Source organism: Hemitrygon akajei, chromosome 20 (assembly GCF_048418815.1).
Source record: "Hemitrygon akajei chromosome 20, sHemAka1.3, whole genome shotgun sequence".
Classification (NCBI taxonomy): Eukaryota; Metazoa; Chordata; class Chondrichthyes; order Myliobatiformes; family Dasyatidae; genus Hemitrygon; species Hemitrygon akajei.
In genome coordinates this window covers 70,367,119-70,390,943 of record NC_133143.1, presented here as the reverse complement: position 1 = coordinate 70,390,943, position 23,825 = coordinate 70,367,119, and positions in this window count along the sequence as shown.

Here is a 23,825-nt window from a genome sequence, read left to right as displayed (position 1 = left end):
TGGTCACAGGGGAATGGTCACAGGGGGGAATGGTCACAGGGGGATGGTCACAGGGGGAATGGTCACAGGGGGATGGTCACAGGGGGATGGTCACAGGGGAATGTTCACAGGGGGGAATGGTCACAGGGGAATGGTCACAGGGGGATGGTCACAGGGGGGAATGGTCACAGGGGGATGGTCACAGGGGGAATGGTCACAGGGGAATGGTCACAGGGGGATGGTCACAGGGGAATGGTCACAGGGGGGAATGGTCACAGGGGGATGGTCACAGGGGGAATGGTCACAGGGGGATGGTCACAGGGGGATGGTCACAGGGGAATGGTCACAGGGGGGAATGGTCACAGGGGAATGGTCACAGGGGGATGGTCACAGGGGGGGATGGTCACAGGGGAATGTTCACAGGGGGATGGTCACAGGGGGGATGGTCACAGGGGAATGGTCACAGGGGGGAATGGTCACAGGGGAATGGTCACAGGGGGATGGTCACAGGGGGAATGGTCACAGGGAATGGTCACAGGGAATGGTCACAGGGGAATGGTCACAGGGGAATGGTCACAGGGAATGGTCACAGGGGGGAATGGTCACAGGGGAATGGTCACAGGGGAATGGTCACAGGGGGATGGTCACAGGGGGAATGGTCACAGGGAATGGTCACAGGGGGATGGTCACAGGGGGGATGGTCACAGGGAATGGTCACAGGGGAATGGTCACAGGGGGATGGTCACAGGGGGATGGTCACAGGGGGAATGGTCACAGGGAATGGTCACAGGGGGATGGTCACAGGGGGATGGTCACAGGGGAATGGTCACAGGGGAATGGTCACAGGGGGAATGGTCACAGGGAATGGTCACAGGGGAATGGTCACAGGGGAATGGTCACAGGGAATGGTCACAGGGGGGAATGGTCACAGGGGGATGGTCACAGGGAATGGTCACAGGGGAATGGTCACAGGGGAATGGTCACAGGGGAATGCTCACAGGGAATGGTCACAGGGGGGAATGGTCACAGGGGGATGGTCACAGGGGAATGGTCACAGGGGGATGGTCACAGGGGGAATGGTCACAGGGGGGATGGTCACAGGGGGATGGTCACAGGGGGATGGTCACAGGGGGGAATGGTCACAGGGAATGGTCACAGGGAATGGTCACAGGGGGAATGGTCACAGGGGGAATGGTCACAGGGGGGAATGGTCACAGGGGGAATGGTCACAGGGGGAATGGTCACAGGGGGGAATGGTCACAGGGGAATGGTCACAGGGGGAATGGTCACAGGGGGAATGGTCACAGGGGAATGGTCACAGGGAATGGTCACAGGGGGAATGGTCACAGGGGGAATGGTCACAGGGGGGAATGGTCACAGGGGGAATGGTCACAGGGGGATGGTCACAGGGGGATGGTCACAGGGGAATGGTCACAGGGGGGAATGGTCACAGGGGAATGGTCACAGGGGGATGGTCACAGGGGGGAATGGTCACAGGGGGATGGTCACAGGGGGAATGGTCACAGGGGAATGGTCACAGGGGGATGGTCACAGGGGAATGGTCACAGGGGGGAATGGTCACAGGGGGATGGTCACAGGGGGAATGGTCACAGGGGGATGGTCACAGGGGGATGGTCACAGGGAATGGTCACAGGGGAATGGTCACAGGGGAATGCTCACAGGGAATGGTCACAGGGGGGATGGTCACAGGGGAATGGTCACAGGGGAATGGTCACAGGGGAATGGTCACAGGGAATGGTCACAGGGGGGAATGGTCACAGGGGGATGGTCACAGGGGAATGGTCACAGGGGGATGGTCACAGGGGGAATGGTCACAGGGGGGATGGTCACAGGGGGATGGTCACAGGGGGATGGTCACAGGGGGAATGGTCACAGGGAATGGTCACAGGGAATGGTCACAGGGGGAATGGTCACAGGGGGAATGGTCACAGGGGGGAATGGTCACAGGGGGAATGGTCACAGGGGGAATGGTCACAGGGGGGAATGGTCACAGGGGAATGGTCACAGGGGGAATGGTCACAGGGGGAATGGTCACAGGGGAATGGTCACAGGGGATGGTCACAGGGGAATGGTCACAGGGGGATGGTCACAGGGAATGGTCACAGGGGGGAATGGTCACAGGGAATGGTCACAGGGGAATGGTCACAGGGGATGGTCACAGGGGAATGGTCACAGGGGGATGGTCACAGGGAATGGTCACAGGGAATGGTCACAGGGGGGAATGGTCACAGGGGGATGGTCACAGGGGGATGGTCACAGGGAATGGTCACAGGGGGATGGTCACAGGGGGATGGTCACAGGGGAATGGTCACAGGGGGAATGGTCACAGGGGGGATGGTCACAGGGGGATGGTCACAGGGGGGATGGTCACAGGGGGGATGGTCACAGGGGAATGGTCACAGGGAATGGTCACAGGGAATGGTCACAGGGGGGAATGGTCACAGGGGGGATGGTCACAGGGGGATGGTCACAGGGGAATGGTCACAGGGAGATGGTCACAGGGGGGATGGTCACAGGGGGGAATGGTCACAGGGGGGATGGTCACAGGGGGATGGTCACAGGGAATGGTCACAGGGAATGGTCACAGGGGGAATGGTCACAGGGGGGAATGGTCACAGGGGGGATGGTCACAGGGGGATGGTCACAGGGGGGGATGGTCACAGGGGAATGGTCACAGGGAATGGTCACAGGGAATGGTCACAGGGGGGAATGGTCACAGGGGGAATGGTCACAGGGGGGATGGTCACAGGGGAATGGTCACAGGGAATGGTCACAGGGGAATGGTCACAGGGGGATGGTCACAGGGGGGATGGTCACAGGGGGAGTGGTCACAGGGGGGAATGGTCACAGGGGGGATGGTCACAGGGGAATGGTCACAGGGGGAATGGTCACAGGGGGATGGTCACAGGGGGGAATGGTCACAGGGGGGAATGGTCACAGGGGGATGGTCACAGGGGGGATGGTCACAGGGGGATGGTCACAGGGGGATGGTCACAGGGGGGATGGTCACAGGGGGATGGTCACAGGGGGATGGTCACAGGGGGGAATGGTCACAGGGGAATGGTCACAGGGGGATGGTCACAGGGGGGATGGTCACAGGGGAATGGTCACAGGGGAATGGTCACAGGGGGGATGGTCACAGGGGAATGGTCACAGGGGGATGGTCACAGGGGGAATGGTCACAGGGGAATGGTCACAGGGGAATGGTCACAGGGGGGATGGTCACAGGGGAATGGTCACAGGGGAATGGTCACAGGGGGGATGGTCACAGGGGAATGGTCACAGGGGAATGGTCACAGGGGGATGGTCACAGGGGGAATGGTCACAGGGGAATGGTCACAGGGGAATGGTCACAGGGGGGATGGTCACAGGGGAATGGTCACAGGGGAATGGTCACAGGGGGGATGGTCACAGGGGAATGGTCACAGGGGAATGGTCACAGGGGGATGGTCACAGGGAATGGTCACTGGGGGGATGGTCACAGGGGGAATGTTCACAGGGAATGGTCACTGGGGGGATGGTCACAGGGGGAATGTTCACAGGGGGGAATGGTCACAGGGAATGGTCACAGGGGAATGGTCTCAGGGGGGGATGGTCACAGGGAATGTTTGTAGTGCACTGTGCACTGACTTCTTAATCTCCTGACTTCCCTGCTATGTTCAGTTAAAAAGTTAATTTTTAAAAGATGTGTCGTTAAAAACTTTATAAAAAAGATAAACTTGTAGCGGTGTGTTGCACGCACCGCTGCAATAAATGACACTGTGTCGGTGAGCTGCAGTTGCAAAAGAGATTTATTCAAACTTTGCGGCCTCGCTTTAAAGCCTTCCTGTTCCCGCCCTCCCTGGGTGGGAATGCTGTAGGGGGCGTGTATTCACAGTCCCGTCCCGCACGCGGACTTTCCCCCTTGCTGGTGAAGCAGGCTTGGCGCTCTCTTTGGGACCGGCCTCAATGCCGGCACGTGCCACTTTGTGAGCCGGTTCGAGTGCGCTGGCAAGTGGGTCGCCACATAACCCCCCCCCCTCAGAACCGGCGATACAGCTCCCAATGTCCACAGTCTGGGTCAGACTCTGTTTGGGAGGTCTGCCTCTGCGCCGCGGTACCTGAACCTCGACCGTCTGCGCCACGTCCACATGGGCCGTTTTGAGTCGGTCCACCGTGAAAACCTCCTCTTTCCCCCCAATGTCCAGTACGAACGTGGAATTGGGCTTCTGCTTGCTGGAACCACAGGTGAGGTTGCAGCGTCCAGAAGCTTGGCAGTTTTAACGAAACTGCATGAACAGATGCGGCGTCGTTCATCTTCGGCCGAAATATCGTTTGGGCCGTCGGGGTCACCAATTGTTGCGGTGTGCTACACGCAGCGCTGAAATAACGACACGCAGTCGGTGAGCTGCAGTTGCAAAAGAGATTTATTCAAACTTCGCGGCCTCGCTTTAAAGCCTTCCTGTTCCCGCCCTCCCCGGGCGGGAATGCTGTAGGGGGCGCGTATTCACAGTCCCGTCCCGCGCGTGGGCTTGCTGGTGAAGCAGACTTGGTGCCCTCTTTGGGACCAGCCTCTATGCCGGCGCGCGCCGCTTTGTGAGCCGGTTCGAGTGCGCTGTGAAGTGGGTCGCCACGAATTGTCATTTAACTGAGTAACAAATTATGTACTTTAATGAAATACAGGACAAAGTGGAAGGCTACCAATACTATTGTAAAATTGTGCATTAGTTCCTAGTTATTCTTCCAGTGTACACTGCCACATTCTGTTGATTGACGTAAATGAACAAAACCAATGTAGACACCTAGCGTAGATAACAAACTGCCTTCAGGCAATGCTTTTGATGACAGCATCCCCAAATCTTCATTTTCATTGTAACATTCAAGATGATTGTTGATACCTTCAAATTCTTTGCTGTTCCTAATTGTTGAAATGGTGAAATAATTTCATTTCACTTCCGACCATTTCCGGCATCTCCAAGCCTGAATGCTTGAAACTGCAGTGAGCAAAACAATTCTGTCTTGTCTGTTCATTTTGCACCAACTATCAGCGACAAGAATCATTGCATGGTGTAGCGTCTAATGGCCGGACAAGTTGACACAACTGACACCTATTGGAAACTGTTGGCAGCAGTTCCTACCCCATTTAAGCGACATAGTGCTCAAGTAAGCAAATGGAATCCTGGCAATTTTCTCGATTAGGTTTTGTTCTTTAAGTATTGTCTCAATTAATTGGAATCCACTGTATTTAAAGAGGAATTTGCCAAGTTTATGATTAGTCAGGTGTCAAAGGTTACAGGAGAACCGAGAAGATTGGGATTGAGAGGGATAATAAATCAGTCCTGATGGAATGGTGGAGCAGACTCGATGGGATGAATGGCCTCATTCTGCTCCTAAGTCTTATGGTCTTCTTAACATAAAATATTGATAACTCAGTGATCAGCAGGAGGTTTGGATGAAAGTTCTGGCAAAAGAATTTGTTTAAGAAATCATCATGCTGAAACAAGGAAAGTCATAACTGAAGGATATGATAAAGATGCTATGTTGTATAACAAGTTGGTGAGACCAAATTTGGAACATTGTGTGCAGTTCTAGTCACCTTCCTGCAGGAAAGATGTAAATAAGATTAAAAGTGTGCAGCAAAAATTGACAAGGAGGTTACCACGACTTGAGGAGCTGAGTTATAGAGTAAGATTGTATAGGCTAGGACTTTACTCTAAAAAGGGTCAGCCATGTTTGAATGGCGGAGCAGACTCGATGAACAAGATGGCCTAATTCTGCTCCTCTGTCATGGTCTTATGGTCTTTTCCCTGGAACATAGAGGATTGAGGGGAGATTTGATAGAGGTGTACAAAATTATGAGGGGTATAGATAGGGTAAATGCAAGCAGGCTTTTTCCACTGAGGGTGGGTGAGACTAGAACTAGAGGTCATGGGTTAAGGGTGAAAGGTGAAATGTTTGAGGGGAATATGAGGGGCAACCTCTTCACTCAGAGGGTGGTGAGAGTGTGGAACAAGCTGCCAGCAGAAGTGATGGATCTGGTTTGGAACTGCAACACTTAAGAGAAGTTTGGATAGGTACATGGATGGGAAAGGCGTGGGGGGCTATGGTATGGGTGCAGGTCGATGGGACAAGGCAGAATAACAGTTTGGCACAGACTAGATGGGCCAAATGGCCTGTTTTGTGTTGTAGTGTTCTATGATGAGGTCGTGGATGGACATATCGGAATGGGAATAGGAAGTGGAATTACAATGGGTGGCCACTGGGAGATCCTGCTTGTTCTGGTGGACAGAGCGTAGATGCTCAGTGAAGCGGTCTCCTAATCTATGTCGGATCTCACTGATGTGCAAAGGAGGCCACACCACAAGCATCAAACACAGTAACGGACTCACAGGTGAAGTGTTGCCTCACCTGGAAGGACTGGGGCCCTGAATGGTAGGGAGGGAGGAGGTGTAGCACTGGTTCAGCTTGCAAGGGTAGGTCCCATTCCCATTCCGACATGTCCATCCACTGTCGTGATGAGGCCACACTCAGGTTGGAGGAACAACACCTTATATTCTGTTTGGGTAGCCTCCAACCTGATGGCATGAACACTGATTTCACATACTTCCAGTAATGCCTCTGCCCCCCTTCTCCATTTCCCATGCCCCTTTCCCTCCTTCATGTTATCTCTTTTCCCACCCATCGACTCCCTCTGGTGCTCCTTCCCCTCCCTTTCTTCTTTCTTCCATGGCCTTCTGTCACCTTCACCAATCAAATTCCCAGCTCTTTGCTTCATCCCTCCCCCTCCAGGTTTTGCCTGTCACCTAGTGTTTCTCTCTCCCCTCCCCTCACCTTTCAAATCTACTCCTCAGCCTTTTTTCTCCACTCCCGCCGTAGGGTTTCAACACAAAACATCGACCGTACTTTGTTCCATAGATGCTGCCTGACCTGCTGAGTTCCTCCAGCATTTTGTGTGTGTTTCTCGGCAGATTTTCTCTTGTTTGCAACACAGTCTAAGCCTACAAGTGTCATCACACATTCTGGTGCGAACGTAGCATACCGACAATGCTCAGTGGAACAACACAGAACAGAACACAGTGAAACTTAATAACAAAAACAGAACAAGCCCCTTTCCCCCTCCCGCCCATATGGACAGACCTCTAAGACCAGCACAGAAACAGGCCCTTGCGCCTCCAGAATCCAGTCTCCAGGCTTTGGCAACTGGGCTTCAATTTCTGGACCTTCTGGCTTCAATCTTCAGAATCGATCCTGGACTATCCAATGACAGGATCCCGAACCCCAGGCTCGCTGGCCCACTGGCCCTCCCTCATGCCTCCTCATGCCTCTTGCTCACACAGACATCTGATCCTGGGACAGACCAATATACACAAATGTCCTTTGTCATACATCCACATCACTGGTCATTGAGTGCAGAGCAGTTATACTTTCTATAATGTCAGGGGATGAGGCAGTAACATTTGGTTATGATAAAGGAACAATTCCCAATGGATGGATGTTTAAAGATCTTTTGTCCCTGAATTTAAGACCCAAACAGTTGATACTGTACACCAAATCAAATCAAATCAAATCTAGTTCAATTGTTAGTCAAACCATACATGGATACAGCAGAATGAGATGGGATTTCTCTGGGGACAAGGTACTAAAATATACACATGCATTCAAAATAACAAAAAGGAGAGAAAAGAGAACATAACCACGTAAGAAAACACATTTTTAGTCCAAGACCCTGAATTCAGTCCAGCCTGTAATTCCACGGAGCAAACACTGGAGAGCAGCACTGAAGGGTGAGGCCACCCCCAATTGTGCATGGACATCAAGTGAGAATGCAAGCTCGAAGACTGAGGCCTAGTCCTCACTACAATTGAGCTGACACTGCTGCCTCATCGCCTGTCTCACACCAAACAAGGGAAGCAGGACTGCGGAATCAATGTCCAACAGGATCTTGCGATTGTAAAAGAAATGTCCAACACAGTCACTGGTGGTTTCACTGCATGACGCCTTAGCACCAACTCTGGTGCCTCTGAGTAGCATACAGCAGCATGGTCCGCTCTTCCGAACCCAATCTGCCTTCTCCTGCCACCCAACAGCTCAAATTGAATCCCAGGCCCGACAGCTTGCCTCGAAACCTCGAATCCCTAAACCTGACAGCCCGACAGCTTGACACAAATCACCAGGCCCAATGGCTTGACTTGAATCCCCAGGCCTGACAGCTCAACTCAAATCCCCAGGTCCAATGGCTCGACTTGAATTGCCAGGCCTTTCAGCCTGCCTCGAATCCCTAGACCTGACAGCCTGACTCGAATCCCCAGGCCCATTAGCTTGACTTGAATCCCTAGGCCCGACAGCCCAATCTGAATTTCTTGGAGGGCCAGCCCATCTCGACCTACCTGGCCCTACGGCCCAACCTCAACCTCTCCAGCCTGACGGTCAAACTTGACCTCTCCGACTCGACGGCCCACCTCGACCTCCCCGGCCTAATGGCCGGACATGACTCTCTCTGCTGAATGGGCCAACTTGCTTTCTCTGAATGCCTGTCTGCTCCGAGCAGCTTGCTGATGCAGTGGACCTGCTGTACACATAGGTATTGGAGTCAAGAATAGTCGTACTGTGTATAAAAACACACTTGGCTGGACCCTGAGAGGCTGCTGCGTGTGTATGCAATGCACTGCCATCTTACTGGAACTGGAATCCATTACGATGGTGATGTAAGATTAAGCCTAGTAAGAGAAAAAGGTGATTGATTACAGAAATGTTGTCATAGAACACTACGACACAGAAACTCATCCTTCAGCCCATCTAGTCCATGCTGGACTGCTATTCTACCTAGACCCACCAAATTAGGAAGCACAATCTCAAAATGTTTCTAAAAGAGGACATTTTGGAAGACAGGTGGATACATGCAGAACATTTGGGAAGACACTGCCAATATCTGCACAATCTAGATTCCACAGGTTCCAGACTATGGACATTGGAAATTTACGAAGAAAAAGAAAATGATCTGTAGAGATGTGAGTCTTTTAACAAGTAAATAATATTGAAAGTGAAATTAAAGAAATGACAGACATATTGAAATTAAACTTGGTTTCAGTTTTTTCACTGAGAGGAAATGAACAGAAACTCTTATGGGAAAGCCATGTCTGCTTGATTATCAAAAAGGCCCAGCACAGGATATACTTCTTGTAGTAGATGGTAAAATTCCATCTTCCCAGAACATCCTGGTGCAATTCTACACCTCCATCATCGAGAGCGCCCTCACATCAGCCATTACTGTCTGGTTTGACGCAGCACCCTCTCACAGTACACAACAGCTACAGTGAACAGTCAGGTCAGCAGAAAAGGTCTTTGACTGCAGTCAACCATCACTTTGGGAGTTGTATGTGTCCAGGACAAAGAAATGGGCAGGAAAGTCACTGATAAAATGTTCAGTTTTGATCCTACTATTTCATTGCACATGTTTAGTAAGGTAAGAATCTAAAGGTTAAAGAAGAAATGACAACTAACATTGTAAAACAAACTTCGATAGGTTATATTTATCTTTTTAAAGCGATACAGCATGAAGTAGGCCTTTTCAGCCCTTTGAACCAAGTGGCCCAAGCAACTCCTGACATATCCAATTAACCTCAACTTGTCACAGGACAATTTACAATATGGATAGCCCTACCCGGTATGTCGTTGGACTATGGGAGGAAGCCGGCACACCTCCATGGGGAGGACGTACAGACTTGTTACAGAGCTGCGCTGGAATCAGACTCTGGAATGCCCCAGGCTGCATTAGCCACAACGTTGCCAGGACACCCACATTGAGTAGAGCCGTCTTCAATACTTGCATTGCCACTAGAATTAGTGAGGGTGGAGGAAATCAGTTATTTTTATCTTAGCAGGACATAACCTCTCTGTGCAGGGTAAGCTTGTATGATAGACAGTTTGTTAAAAATTTAGTGACCATTTCCTTTAGGGTGTTTGAGATGTCCAGGGAGGGGTAGCACCTCTGGTGACTGGGCTTGCTATGTCCATTCTGGGGTAGCTCACTCTGGTCACCACTGGACACCCGGCTCTCACCTGTGGCTCCAAGTAACTTTGCACGTGACAGCAGCCGCTCCCCGGTACACCGCTTCGACAGGCAGGTTCAACCAGGTCAGGAAAGCTGGCAGTTCTGACACTCCAGGGAGACAGGGGCGTGCCTGTCCTAGCACGGGAAGTCAGCTCCAACGGTCTGGGTGGAGGAGATCTACAGCGAGCTCCGACAGCTCAGAAGGCGGTTTGGCAATGCTACGCGGAGAGTGAAGGGGACAAAGCACAGAAGACGTCACTGCAACCAGGGAAGACCCCAGTTTCTGATGCTTGTTCATACCAGACTCCTGAGGTTGAGAGAGTGGAACTAGTCCAGTGTAACAGCTTTTCCACTTGAAAAACTCTCCCACACAGGTCTGCCGTCATTGTTGAGATGTGGCGGATAACCAACACAGTCTTCAGTTACTTTTTCTAAAGTTTCACTTAGCAGGGCATTAATTTCTATGTGCAATGTAAAAGAGCATGTTTGTTAAATATTTACTCACCATTTACTTTAGTCGGAATGAGGTACCGGTGAGGTTTACTGGGAACCTATCAATCATCACACAATGCAGCCACCCAGTCCTGTGTTGACCCAGCGACTGGTTAACTGAATCCATACTTGTTCTTAATGGGACCTGTCCAAAATTCACACCCGCCCAACTGAGAGATTAAGCATTTTCCAGACTACTGTAAAAAAAAAGGGGAATCAATACAGTGTGCAAAAATTAGACAAGAAGATGTTTCCCCTCTGAATTTTGAAATTACGGAAATGAAATCTCATTCTCAGCCCGATTTCTGCATTTTAACCAGTGAAGCTAGTTTACAACCTCCTACAGTAATTCACAGTACAGTGTCTGCATTTTAACCAGTGAAGCTAGTTTACAACCTCCTACAGTAATTCACAGTACAGTTCCTGAAGGAACTCAATTCAGTGTGAGCTGCACCACTGCGGTAGCAATCTTGTCTCTGGGTAAAATGCTGCCATTGAAAGTCCATTCCAGAGACTTAACCACATTACCCCGAGAGGTACTGAGAGAGATATTATCCTGAAAATTTGTTTTCAGTGGAGGAATTCGTAGAGTCACATAGCATGGAAACAGGCTTTCAGCTCAACTAGTCCATACCAACCTTCCTTTCTAAGACATTCTGTTCCATGGCCTCCTCTTCTGCCAAGGTGAAGTCACTCTTAGGTTGGAGGAGCAATACCTTATATTCTATCTGGGTAGCCTTCAACCTGCAAGCATGAACATCAATTTCTCCAACTTCCAGTAATTTGTTTCCTCCCCCTTCCCTCTTCTTTTATTCCCCTCGCCGGCCTCTCAAGCTTTCTCCTCATCTTCCTATCACCTCCCCCTGGTGCTCATCTTTCTTCCTTGGTACACATTCCTCTCCTATCAGAGTCCTTCATCTCCAGCCCTTTACCTTTTCCACCTATACTTCCCAGCTTCGTACTTCATCCCCCATTACTCACCCACCTAGCTCCCCCACCCTCCTGTCTTCTAGCTTGTACTCCTTCTCCTCCCCCTACCTTCTTAGTCTGGCATCTCCCCTCTTCCTTTCCAGTTCTGATGAAGGGACTCAGCCAGAAACATCGACGGTTTATTCATTTCCACAGATGCTGCCTGACCTGCTGAGTTCCTCCAGCATTTTGCGTGTATTGTTCTGGATTTCCAGCATCTGCAGAATCCCTTGAGTTCCCATCTGACCCAATTCCTATTGACCACATTTGGCCCGCATCCCTCTAATTCAGAATCAGGTTGAAAATCACTTACTTATATTCAAAAATTCAAGGCTTTTTAATGTCATTTCCAATACATGAGTGTAAAGAAGAAAATAACTGTTTATTCGGATCTGATGCAGCACAAAAATAACACAATAAAGAAACAATAAATACAAATACATAAGATAACTGATACACATTGATTGATTGTATATCCATAAAGTGGCATTAGGCACAGGAGTGTCTGTACACTCCTGTGTGACTGATGGGAAATGATAAGGTAGTGGTGGTTGAGGGTGTGGAGGAGAAATAACTGTTTTTGAGGCTGGTGGTGTTGGCCTCCTCCCGGATGAAAGTGGGACAAACAGTCCATGAGCAGGGTGGGTGGGATCCTTTATGATATTACTGACCCTTTTCTGACACCTTTCTGTACCTATGTCCTTGATGGTAGGTAGGCTGGTGTCGGTGATGCATTGGGCAGGTTTGACTACCGGTTGCAGAGTCTTTCTGACTGCCAAAGTGCAGTTTCCGTGCCAACCAGCGACACAGCTTGTTGGGACGCTCTCTACTGTGCATCTGTAGAATGACGTGAGTCTGGACGTACCAGGTCCGGCTCTCTTCAGCCTTCCCAGGAAGCAGACGATTGGTGAGTTTTCCTGATTGTGTAGAATGAGATCTTGGATGCGTAGGGCTAATATGAGGGGGTGACTGGAATTTGAAAGTGATTGGAGGAAAGTACACGGAAGGATGTCAGAGTTACAGCGTGTGCTGAGTGTGTGGAATGCCCTGCCAGAGGGCTTTGTAGGAGGGAAGGGTTACATTGATCTTAGAGGAGGTTAAGAGGTTAGCACAAGCTTGTGGGACAAAGGCTTGGTAATATGCTAGAATGTTCTACGTTCTATGTTCTATGCACTCATGGTAGTAAGTTTTGCTCCCTCATTAGCTCAGATATCCAGGCAGGGATCAGTCAGCCTCATACGTTTCATTCTGTCCGATAATTTGCTGTGTGAAATTGAGGGGGAGCCATGTGACCGAGCCCCTTCTCCATGTCCACAGATCAGTCTGGTTCTCAGGAGCTGTCGAAACGCAGGGGGCCACAGCTGAACAGGGGGAAGTGGAGAGAAAAGCATTTGCTTAGGAAGCAGCGAATCTGGCTGAGATCCACTCTGTCAGCTCAGTACAACTTCTGAAGCCAAGCAAAACTTTGTCAGCTGGTTTGTATGTTCCACAAGGTGTCCCCTATGGTGCAGAGGTAGCTCTAAGGGTCCTGGGTCAGAAACACAAGAGATTCTGCAGATGCTGGAAATCCAGAGCAATGCATGCACAAAAAGCTGGAGTCAGCATTCCTGTGTTCTGTGTTGCTCTGCCGAACATTGTGGGCATGCTACGTCGGAGCCAGAGTGTGTGGCGACTGTTCTGAGTTGTTGCCAGTGCATCCTTAGGTCACTCAGAGTCACCTGCATATGTTGTGAAATTTGCTCGAGTCCAAGTTCAAACTATTATCATTTAACCATACACATGTATACCGTCAAATGAAACATTTCTCCAGACCAAGGTGCACAACACAGTACGTACAGATAACTCACACACAACATAATGAAGTAATGTTACCATAAAGAAATGAACAAATAAGATGGCACATTTATGTCACAAGTTAAAAAGTAAACAGAATACCACTGCTGGTACTTCATACACGGTGAGACATGATGGACTGTTGGACTGCTAACAAGTAGGAAGGTACATTTATGTCACAAGCTTAAAATCCCCTAACACTGGAGTCATCACCTCCTGAATATCCTACTCCAGACTCCCAGTGCCCAATCCATCACTCATGGGTGACTCTCCCCCACACCCCAGTATCCATCTCACCTTCCACTCTCAATATCTTCCCTTAGAGGGAGACGTAACATAAAGATTTTTACTCCTCGTGTATGTGAAGGATGTAAAGTCAATTCAATTCAATCTAGTTATCCACTCTCAGCCTTTTCCCACAATGTGTCATCGATGACAAACCTCTCTGAACTTTCCCCCCATTTTGATCAAAGATCTTTCTTGTATTCCTAGCAGGAAACAACGATTTTCATTGATACTTTACATAAGGTGCTAAATAAAGATATTTTACTTACCTTTCCTTAGGATGACAAGGTAAGAGTAGTGGTTGGCACAGCACATCATAGCACAAGTGATCAGCGATCGGGATTCAATTCTGTCCGTGAGGAGTTTGTACGTTCTACCGTTCACCACGTGAGTTTCCTCCAGGTTCCCCAGTGTGCTCTCACATTCCAAAGACATATGTGTTAAAGTTAGTCACTTGTGGGCATGCTATGTTGTCGTGGAAGCATGACGACACTTGCGAATTAGCCCAGCACAATCCTCTGACTGTGTTGGTTGCTGACGCAGATGATGCATTTCACTGTGTGATTCAATGTTCCGATGTACATGTGACAAATCTTTAATCTCCTGGTAGGGAAAGAAAAGCCTTTTGATTTGGAATTGGATCAAGTGAATAAGAGTTTCTTCAGTTTGGACTTTTGAAGAAAGTGGATGGTGATAAAAATCATACTAATATTCAAATAAATATTTGCACATAGATTGCTAAAACTTTTTTCTTTGATACTTGTCACTGGTATTTGCATAACGGAAAGCTGTTAATTTGATAAGCATCAACGTACTGATGGAAAAGGTTGGGCACAATCAGTAACTGTCTGAACCATAGTTTAACAAAATATTTAAAGTTCTTCTCTAAAACAAAACAACCAACATTATCAGTGGTGCCAGAAAAACGGGTGAGATAATCACACAGGTTGACAGGATCATTGAAGTACAGTTCCTCCCGAGGCGGAACAGGAAATCCTTAAAACATTGGATCAGCAGGAAACCACTTAAAGAATTTGGAACTTTGGGCAGGAGTGAAAAGCCATCGACTGCAACAAGAGAAAAGGCTTGCATTTCTAAAGCACCTTACACATCCCCTTCAGCACATCCCAAAGCTCTTCAGTCAGTGAAGTAGTTAATGACAAAGACAGGGCAAACAATTTCTAGCAGACCTAAGCCCACCAGTGTTAATTGTGGTTAATTCATTAATTTTGTTGATTGTAGTAGCATTACTGACTCACGAGGAAGGGTTGAGTGAGCTTGGGCTTTTCTCTTTGGAGGGAAGATGAAAGCTGACCTGACAGAGATGTAAAGTTAAAAAAAGGCATAGACAAAGTGGACAGACACCTCTTGTTTCCATGGTGGACATGGCTAGTACCAGAGGACATCCTCTTAAGGTGAGTGCTTCCAGTAAGATGGTGGTACGCTGGGACGCAGTGGCCACTCTGGGTACAATCAAAGGTACAATTGTTCATCCTTTATAATCAGAGGTCACTGCTGGTTATCAAGAACATCAAGTACTGCAGGACAGTCCCAACAGCAATTTGTTCAATAGTAAGGAAGCTGGATGTACAGCACATCATTGTTCAGAATCAGAATCAGGTTTATTATCACCGGCATGTGTCATGAAATTTGTTAACTTAGCAGCAGCAGTTCAATGCAATACATAATATCGAAGTGAAAAACTAAATAAAATCATAATAATAATAATAATCAATCAATCAATCAATCAATTACAGCATATGTATATTAAATAGATTAAAAATCATGCAAAAAACCAGAAACAATATATATTTAAAAAGTGAGGTGTGTCCAAGGGTTCAAAGTCCATTTAGGAATCAGATGACCAAGGGGAAGAAGCTGTTCCTGAATCGCTGAGTGTGTGCCTTCAGGCTTCTGTACCTCCTACCTGATGGTGACAGTGAGAAAAGGGCATGCCCTGGATGCTGGAGGTCCTTAATAATGGACGCTGCCTTTCTGAGACATTGATCCTTGAAGATGTCCTGGGTACTTTGTAGGCTAGTGCCCAAGATGGAGCTGACTAGATTTACAACCCTCTGCAGCTTCTTTCAGTCCTGTGCAGTAGCGACCCCCCCCCCCTCCATACCAGACAGTGATGCAGCCTGTCAGAATGCTCTCCACAGTACATCTATAGAAGTTTTTGAGTGTATTTGTTGACATACCAAATCTCTTCAAACTCCTAATGAAGTATAGTCGCTGTCTTGCCTTCTTTATAACTGCATCGATATGTTGGGCCCAGGTTAGATCCTCAGAGATCTTGACACCCAGGAACTTGAAGCTGCTGACTCTCTCCACTTCTGATCCCTGTATGAGGATTGGTGTGTGTTCCTTCATCTTACCCTTCTGGAAGTCCACAATCAGCTCTTTCGGCTTACTGAGATTGAGTGCAAGGTTGTTGCTGTGACACCACTCCACTAGCTGGCATATCTCACTCATGTACGCCCTCTCGTCACCATCTGAGATTCTACCAACAATGGCTGTATCATCAGCAAATTTGTAGATGGTATTTGAGCTATGCCTAGCCACACAGTCGTGTGTATACAGAGAGTAGAGCAGTGGGCTAAGCACACACCTCTGAGGTGCACCTGTGTTGATCGTCAGTGAGGAGGAGATGTTGTCTGCACAGGTTGCGGTCTTCCGGTTAGGAGGTTGCAGAGGGAGGTACAGAAGCCCAACTCCTCAATCAAGATTGTGGGAATGATGGTATTAAATGTTGAGCTACAGTCGATGAACAGCATCCTGACGTAAGTGTTTGTGTTGTCCAGGTGGTCTAAAGCCGTGTAGAGAGCCATTGAGATTGCGTTTTTTGTTGATCCATTGTGGCGATAGGCAAATTGCAGTGGATCCAGGTCCTTACTGTTGTTGCCTGAATGTGTTTTGTACCATTGTTCTCTTCCAGCTGCCCTCCGGTGCTCAATCAGTGCTGCTATCGAGTATTTTCTTGGAGAAAGAACAAGCTGGAACAGGACAATTCAAGTCAAGTCACTTTTTATTGTCATTTCGACCATAACTGCTGGTACAGTACACAGTAAAAATGAGACAACGTTTTTCAGGACCATGGTGCTACATGAAACAATACAAAAACTACACTGAACTACAAAAAAAACACAGAAAACTACACTAGACTACAGACCTACACTGGACTGCATAAAGTGCATAAAACAGTGCAGGCATTACAATTCATAATAAACAGGACAGTAGGGCAGTAAGGTGTCAGTCCAGGGTCTGGGTATTGAGGAGTCTGATAGTTTGGGGGAAGAAACTGTTACATAGTCTGGTCGTGAGAGCTCGAATGCTTCGGTGCCTTTTCCCAGATGGCAGGAGGGAGAAGAGATTGTATGACGGGTGCGTGGGGTCCTTCATAATGCTGTTTGCTTTGCGGATGCAGCGTGTAGTGTAAATGTCCGTGATGGCAGGAAGAGAGACCCTGATGATCTTCTCAACTGACCTCACTATCCGCTGCAGGGTCTTGCGATCCGAGATGGTGCAATTTCCAAACCAGGCAGTGATGCAGCTGCTCAGGATGCTCTCAATACAACCCCTGTAGAATGTGATGAGGATGGGGGGGGGGTGGGAGATGGACTTTCCTCAACCTTCACAGAAAGTAAAGACGCTGCTGGGCTTTCTTTGCTATGGAGCTGGTGTTGAGGGACCAGCTGAGATTCTCTGCCAGATGAACAGCAAGAAATTTGGTGCTCTTAATGATCTCTACTGAGGAGCCATCGATGTTCGGCGGGGAGTGGTCGCTCTGTGCCCTCCTGAAGTCAACAACCGTCTCTTTTGTTTTGTTCTCATTAAGAGACAGGTTGTTGGCTCTGCACCAGTCCGTTAGCCGCTGCACCTCCTCTCTGTAAGCTGACTCATCGTTCTTGTTGCTGAGACCCACCACGGTCGTGTCATCGGTGAACTTGATCTAGTCAAGTCAAGTCAACTTTCATTGTCATTTCAACCATAACTGCTGGTACAGTGCATAGTAAAAATGAGACAATGTTTTTCAGGACCATGGTTTACATGACACAGTACAAAAACTAGACTGAACTACGTAATAAAATAAACACAGAGAAAGCTATACTAGACTACAGACCTACCCAGGACTGCATAAAGTGCACAAAAACAGTGCAGGCATTACAATAAATAATAAACAGGACAATAGGGCAAGGTGTCAGTCCAGGCTTCGGGTTTTGAGGAGTCTGATGGCTTGGGGGAAGAAACTGTTATATAGTCTGGTCGTGAGAGCCCGAATGCTTCGGTGCCTTTTCCCAGATGGCAGGAGGGAGAAGAGTTTGTATGAGGGGTGCATGGGGTCCTTCATAATGCTGTTTCTTTTGCGGATGCAGCGTGTAGTGTAAATGTCCGTGATGGCGGGAAGAGAGACCCCGATGATCTTCTCAGCTGACCTCACTATCCGCTGCAGGGTTGACATGATGACGTGGTTCGAGCTGTGTGTTGCAGCACAGTCATGGGTCAGCAGAGTGAACAGCAGTGGACTGAGCACGCAGCCCTGGGGAGCCCCCGTGCTCAGTGTGATGGTGTTGGAGATGCTGCAGGGACTTGCGCTATATTTTGTTTTTTTTATCGTAACCATATGTGCTCTTGGTGCTATATGTAGTGTGCTGTGTGCTGTTGGTAATGAACTTTGCACTTGGGCCCCAGAGGAATGCTCTTTTGTTTGGTATATTCTTGTATGGTTGAATGATAATTAAACTTGAAACTCAGAAGTATAGGGGAAATGTCTGAGTTAGTTATTTTACACAGAGTTGGAGATGCCTGAAACTCACTGCAAGGGTTGGTGTTGGAGGGAGAACATTAGGGACAGATAAGAGACCCTTCTCGCTATCCTCCTTCCCCTCCCTCCACTTTTTTAATTCTGGCTTCTCCCTCATCCTTCTCAGTCCTAAGAAGGGTCTCATCCTGAAACATTGAGAGTTCATTCATTTCCATGGATGCTGCCTGACTTGCTGAGGTCCTCCAGCTTTTTGTGAGTGTTACTTTACCTTTTAAATCTTAATTTATTTGCCTCAACCACTTCTGCTGGCAGCTCACTTCATACTCCGGGTGAAATGCTGCCCCTCCTGATGAAGGGTCTCAGTCGGAAACAGTGACTGTTTATTCCTCTCCCTGATGCTGCCTGACCAGCTGAGTTCCTCCAGCATTTTGTGTGTCTTACTCCGGTTTGCGAGATAGTTCGCTAATTTGTATGTTTGAATAGTTGTGTTAATCCTTTTAGTACAAGGTGACAAATGTCAGTCATAAATATCTTTGACATCTTTGAACTCCGTAACTTCCGCAACCTCCAACGGGATCCCACTACCAAGCACATCTTTCCCTCCCCCCTCTTTCTGCTTTCCGTAGAGATCGCTCCCTCCGTGACTCCCTTGTTCATTCATCCCCCCCCCCCATCCCTTCCCACCGATCTCCCTCCTGGCACTTATCCTTGCAAGTGGAACAAGTGCTACACCTGCTCTTACACTTCCTCCCTCACCACCATTCAGGGCCCCAGACAGTCCTTCCAGGTGAGGCGACACTTCACCTGTGAGTCGGCTGGTGTGGTATACTGCGTCCGGTGCTCCCGGTGTGGCCTTTTATATATTGGTGAGACCCGACACAGACTGGGAGACTGTTTCGCTGAACACCTACGCTCGGTCTGCCAGAGAAAGCAGGATCTCCCAGTGGCCACACATTTTAATTCCACGTCCTATTCCCATTCTGATATGTCTATCCATGGCCTCCTCTACTGTCAAGATGAAGCCACACTCGGGTTGGAGGAACAACACCTTATATACCGTTTGGGTAGCCTCCAACCTGATGGCATGAACATTGACTTCTCTAACTTCCGTTAATGCCCCTCCTCCCCTTCTTACCCCATCCCTGATATATTTAGTTTTTTTTCCCCTCCCTTTTTTTCTTTCTCTCTCTGCCCATCACTCTGCCTGTTCTCCATCTCCCTCTGGTCCTCCCCTCCCCCTTTCTTTCTCCCTAGGCCTCCCGTCCCATGATCCTTTCCCTTCTCCAGCTCTGTATCCCTTTCGCCAATCACCTTTCCAGCTCTCAGCTTCACTCCACCCCCTCCAGTCTTCTCCTATCATTTTGCATTTTCCCCTCCCCCTCCTACTTTCAAATCTCTTACTATCTTTCCTTTCAGTTAGTCCTGATGAAGGGTCTTGGCCCGAAACGTCGAATATGCTTCTCCCAATAGATGCTGCCTGACCTGTTGTGTTCCACCAGCATTTTGTGTGTGTTTCATAAACATCTTGCTGAGTTTAGCAACAGCTCACTCACAAATGGGATGAAATGTAGCTTTGTACTTACACATTTAAAGTTGTTTTCAAGTGAAAACATTATCACCTTCAGTTTGAATTCACTGTAGAAAGATTCAAAGTCCTGACAAATGGACTTGGCCCGAAACGTCGACAGTGCTTCTTCCTACAGATGCTGCCTGGCCTGCTGTGTTCCACCAGCATTTTGTGTGTGTTGCTTGGATTTACAGCATCTGCAGATTTCCTCGAGTTTTCTTGCGAAGATACAAAGTTTGTTTTTTTGATGTGTTTCCTTTTCTTGTTTATTACCAACTCAATAGAAATTTTATTTATATACATCAAGGATCAAAGATTCAAAGATTTGAAATACATTTATTATGTAAGTATGCATACAGAATCCAACTCTGAGATTTGTCCTACGAAGCAAAGAAACACCACGGTACACGTTCAAGAAAATTTCAAACACCCAACATGCAAAGAAAGAACAAATGGCAAAAAGCGAGTGAACATCGCACAGAGTATCAAACATCAGTCCAGTACTATTCAGATAGTTCAGTGTCGTGCTGTTAGCCAATGCAGGCCACAGTGCCGTTCTGCACCAAAGTGCCCAGTCCACATCAATCGCCCCAATCAGATTTCAGGTGAATGTGTTGAAGTTCGAATACCAGTATGACATTGAATAATTTCCCACAATAGAAAACTCTAGGCGGCATTTACTCATGTTTCACCCAGAAAAAGCTTAGCAGCTTCAGAAACAATGAGGGAAAGCAATATGGAAGTGATTGGGTGGCAGAAAGGGAGACAAAATTAATGTTCCAGTACAAAGAACTGTTATGTTTTATTATTCATAGTCTATTTTATGTATTGCACTGTACTGCTGCCACAAAACGAATTTCACGACATATGCCAGTGGGAATAGTGCTGGTTCTGATACAGAGACGGGTGCGTTGTACAGCAGAAAGATACCGCTGAGTGCAGAAGCCGACTGCCAGTGAGTGTTGCGGACGGAGACAGCAGATGCGAAGCCTGCTGTCAGCTGCAGGGTGATGGACACAGCACCAGCTGCAGGATGATGGACACAGCACCAGCTGCAGGGTGATGGACAGAGCACCAGCTGCAGGGTGATGGACACAGCACCAGCTGCAGGATGATGGACACAGCACCAGCTGCAGGATGATGGACAGAGCACCAGCTGCAGGATGATGGACACAGCACCAGCTGCAGGGTGATGGACACAGCACCAGCTGCAGGGTGATGGAGACAGCACCAGCTGCAGGATGATGGAGACAGCACCAGCTGCAGGATGATGGACACAGCACCAGCTGCAGGGTGACGGACACAGCACCAGCTGCAGGGTGACGGACACAGCACCAGCTGCAGGATGATGGACACAGCACCAGCTGCAGGATGATGGAGACAGCACCAGCTGCAGGATGATGGACACAGCACCAGCTGCAGGGTGACGGACACAGCACCAGCTGCAGGGTGACGGACACAGCACCAGCTGCAGGATGATGGACACAGCACCAGCTGCAGGATGATGGACAGAGCACCAGCTGCAGGGTAATGGAGACAGCACCAGCTGCAGGGTGATGGAGACAGCACCAGCTGCAGGATGATGGAGACAGCACCAGCTGCAGGATGATGGACACAGCACCAGCTGCAGGATGATGGACACAGCACCAGCTGCAGGGTGACGGACACAGCACCAGCTGCAGGATGATGGACAGAGCACCAGCTGCAGGATGATGGACACAGCACCAGCTGCAGGATGATGGACACAGCACCAGCTGCAGGATGACGGACGCAGCACCAGCTGCAGGATGATGGACACAGCACCAGCTGCAGGATGATGGACACAGCACCAGCTGCAGGGTGACGGACACAGCACCAGCTGCAGGATGATGGACACAGCACCAGCTGCAGGGTGATGGACACAGCACCAGCTGCAGGATGATGGACAGAGCACCAGCTGCAGGATGATGGACAGTGCACCAGCTGCAGGATGATGGACACAGCACCAGCTGCAGGGTGATGGACACAGCACCAGCTGCCGGATGATGGACACAGCACCAGCTGCAGGATGATGGACACAGCACCAGCTGCAGGATGACGGACACAGCACCAGCTGCAGGATGATGGACACAGCACCAGCTGCAGGGTGATGGACACAGCACCAGCTGCAGGATGATGGACACAGCACCAGCTGCAGGATGATGGACAGAGCACCAGCTGCAGGATGATGGACGCAGCACCAGCTGCAGGGTGATGGACACAGCACCAGCTGCAGGATGATGGACAGAGCACCAGCTGCAGGATGATGGAGACAGCACCAGCTGCAGGATGATGGACACAGCACCAGCTGCAGGATGATGGACAGAGCACCAGCTGCAGGATGATGGAGACAGCACCAGCTGCAGGATGATGGACACAGCACCAGCTGCAGGATGATGGACACAGCACCAGCTGCAGGATGATGGACACAGCACCAGCTGCAGGATGACGGACAGAGCACCAGCTGCAGGATGATGGAGACAGCACCAGCTGCAGGATGATGGAGACAGCACCAGCTGCAGGATGATGGAGACAGCACCAGCTGCAGGATGATGGACACAGCACCAGCTGCAGGATGATGGACACAGCACCAGCTGCAGGGTGATGGAGACAGCACCAGCTGCCGGATGATGGAGACAGCACCAGCTGCAGGATGATGGACAGAGCACCAGCTGCAGGGTGATGGACACAGCACCAGCTGCCGGATGATGGAGACAGCACCAGCTGCAGGATGATGGACACAGCACCAGCTGCAGGATGATGGACACAGCACCAGCTGCAGGGTGATGGACACAGCACCAGCTGCAGGATGATGGACACAGCACCAGCTGCAGGGTGACGGACACAGCACCAGCTGCAGGGTGATGGACACAGCACCAGCTGCAGGATGATGGAGACAGCACCAGCTGCAGGGTGATGGACACAGCACCAGCTGCAGGATGATGGACAGAGCACCAGCTGCAGGGTGATGGACACAGCACCAGCTGCAGGATGATGGAGACAGCACCAGCTGCAGGATGATGGAGACAGCACCAGCTGCAGGATGATGGACAGAGCACCAGCTGCAGGGTGATGGACACAGCACCAGCTGCAGGATGATGGAGACAGCACCAGCTGCAGGATGATGGAGACAGCACCAGCTGCAGGATGATGGACAGAGCACCAGCTGCAGGGTGATGGACACAGCACCAGCTGCAGGATGATGGACACAGCACCAGCTGCAGGGTGATGGAGACAGCACCAGCTGCAGGGTGATGGACACAGCACCAGCTGCAGGATGATGGACACAGCACCAGCTGCAGGGTGATGGAGACAGCACCAGCTGCAGGATGATGGACACAGCACCAGCTGCAGGATGATGGACACAGCACCAGCTGCAGGATGATGGACAGAGCACCAGCTGCAGGGTGATGGACACAGCACCAGCTGCAGGATGATGGAGACAGCACCAGCTGCAGGATGATGGAGACAGCACCAGCTGCAGGATGATGGACAGAGCACCAGCTGCAGGGTGATGGACACAGCACCAGCTGCAGGATGATGGACACAGCACCAGCTGCAGGGTGATGGAGACAGCACCAGCTGCAGGGTGATGGACACAGCACCAGCTGCAGGATGATGGACACAGCACCAGCTGCAGGGTGATGGAGACAGCACCAGCTGCAGGATGATGGACACAGCACCAGCTGCAGGATGATGGACAGAGCACCAGCTGCAGGGTGATGGACACAGCACCAGCTGCAGGGTGATGGACACAGCACCAGCTGCAGGATGATGGACAGAGCACCAGCTGCAGGGTGATGGACACAGCACCAGCTGCAGGATGATGGACACAGCACCAGCTGCAGGATGATGGACACAGCACC